The 2624-nt window shown below is 47.0% G+C and overlaps 1 pseudogene; it reads left to right on the top strand.

Moving 5' to 3' along the window:
- The first annotated feature begins 328 nt into the window (after window positions 1–328).
- On the top strand, window positions 329–1492 carry LOC133060411 (glyceraldehyde-3-phosphate dehydrogenase-like; annotated as a pseudogene).
- Window positions 1493–2624: the final 1132 nt, after the last annotated feature.

Here is a 2624-nt window from a genome sequence, read left to right as displayed (position 1 = left end):
TCTAAATGTAGCACTGCATAATCATTGCATTCCCAAATAGTCTTTTCCTGATTATTAATGAAAAAGAGTACTACATGGGTTGTAAAATCCATAATAATGTTTAGCCCATTTTGCCTATCTTCCTTTCACACTCTTGCCAGGTGTGCATACTTTTCTGTGGGTCTATGTCCATGAAGACTCACCTCTGTTGATCTTCCATGGAAACACCAAGTCTGATAATATGACAACCTATGATGGGTGATAAAAAAAATCATCCTAGCTCTCTGCTCCTGCCCGTTCGACAGATAGCCCTAACTTTCATGCTGTGCCAGCTGCATCTTGAGACAAGATGGTGAAGGTCGGAATGAATGGATTCGGCCGCATCGGGCACCTGGTCACCAGGGCTGCTTTTAATTCTGGTAAAGTGGACATCGTCGCCATCAATGACCCCTTCATTGACCTTCACTACATGGTCTACATGTTCCAGTATGATTCCACCCACGGCAAGTTCCACGGCACAGTCAAGGCGGAGAACGGGAAGCTCGTCATCCATGGAAAGGCCATCACCATCTTCCAGGAGTGAGATCCTGCCAACATCAAGTGGGGTGATGCTGGTGCTGAGAACGTGGTGGAGTCCACTGGGGTCTTCACTACCATGGAGAAGGCCGGGGCTCACTTGAAGGGTGGCGCCAAGAGGGTCATCACCTCTGCGCCTTCTGCCGATGCCCCCATGTTTGTGATGGGCGTGAACCACGAGAAGTATAACAACACCCTCAAGATTGTCCGCAATGCCTCCTGCACCACCAACTGCTTGGCCCCCCTGGCCAATGTCATTCATGACCACTTCGGCATCGTGGAGGGACTCATGACCACCGTCCACACCATCACTGCCACCCAGAAGACCGTGGATGGCCCCTACGGGAAGCTGTGGCGTGATGGTCGAGGGGCTGCCCAGAACATCATCCCTTCTTCTACTGGCGCTGCGAAGGCCGTGGGCAAGGTCATCCCTGAGCTCAACGGGAAGCTCACTGGCATGGCCTTCCACATCCCCACCCCCAATGTGTCCATTGTGGATCTGACCTACTGCCTGGAGAAACCTGCCAAGTATGATGAGATCAAGAAGGTGGTGAAGCGGGCATCAGAGGGCCCTCTGAAGGGCGTTCTAGGCTACACTGAGGACCAGGTTTTCTCCTGCAACTTCAACAGCGACACTCACTCTTCTACCTTCGATGCTGGAGCTGGCATTGCCCTCAATGACCACTTTGTCAAGCTCATTTCCTGGTAGGACAATGAATTCGGCTACAGCAACAGGGTGGTGGACCTCATGGTCCACATGGCCTCCAAGGAGTAAGGTCCCTGGACCCCCAGCCCCAGCAGGAGCATGAGAGAAAGAGAGAGTTCCTCAGCTGCTGGGGAGTCCTTGCCCCACCTCGATCCTCCACCACACTGAGAATCTCCCGACCTCCACAGTTTCCATCCCAAAGGCCCTGAGGAAGGGGAGGGGCTTAGGGAGCCCTGCCTTGTCATGTACCATCATTAAAAGTACCCTATACCCCCCAAAAAAAATCCTAAATAAGCTGACAAATCTCCAATGCTAATTCAGTATAACAGTATTGCTGTACAATATTTGTATTTTTATATAATGTCTTAAGTCAAATGAGTGACAGGTTCAAGGTTTTCAAGCACCATCTCAGGCAATGATGAAAACATTTGTACGCTTCCCCCTCCTTTTTTGAAAGAGCTCGACTAGAATTCCATCACCTCCACTATCTTTGTTTGTAATGACACTTCCTAAGCCCCACTTGACTTCACATTCCAGAATGTCTGGCTCTAGGTGAGTGATCACACCACTGTGAGTATCCGGGTTGTGAAGATCTTTTTTGTACAATTCTGTGTATTCTTGTCACATCTTCCTAATTATCTTCTCCTTCTGTTAGGTCCATACTATTTCTGTCCTTTATTGAGCTCATCTTTGCATGAAATGTTCCCTAGGTATCTCTAATATTCTTGAAGAGATCTCTAGTCTTTCCCGTTCCATTGTTTTCCTCTATTTCTTTGCACTGATCACTGAGGAAGGATTTCTTATCTCTCCTTGCTATTCTTTGGAACTGTTCATTCAAATGGGTATATCTTTCCTTTTCTCCTTTGCTTTTAGCTTGTCTTCTTTTCACAGCTATTTGTAAGGCCTCCTCAGGCAGCCATTTTGTTTTTTTGCATTTCTTTTTCTTGGGGATGGTCTTGATTCCTGTCTTCTGTACAATGTCACAAACCTCTGTCCATAGTTCATCAGGCACTCTGTCTGTCAGATCTAGTCGCGTAAATCTATTTCTCACTTCCACTGTAATTGTGGTTTTATTTAGGCCATACCTGAATGGTCTAGTGGTTTTCCCCACTTTCTTCAATTTAAGTCTGAATTTTCCAATTAGGAGTTCATGATCTGAGCCAGAGTCAGCTTCTGATATTGTTTTTGCTGACTGTATAGAGCTTCTCCATCTTTGGCTGCAAAGAATATAATCAATCTGATTTCGGTGTTGACCATCTGGTGATGTCCATGTGTAGAGTCTTCTCTTGTGTTGTTGGAAGATGGTGTTTGCTATGACCAGTGTGTTCTCTTGGCAGAACTCTATTAGCCTTTGCCCTGCTTC

This window comes from Dama dama, chromosome 8, assembly GCF_033118175.1.
Source record: "Dama dama isolate Ldn47 chromosome 8, ASM3311817v1, whole genome shotgun sequence".
NCBI classification, from domain to species: domain Eukaryota; kingdom Metazoa; phylum Chordata; class Mammalia; order Artiodactyla; family Cervidae; genus Dama; species Dama dama.
Note: the sequence above shows the minus strand (reverse complement) of the source record. Positions and strands in the feature narration are given on the sequence as shown.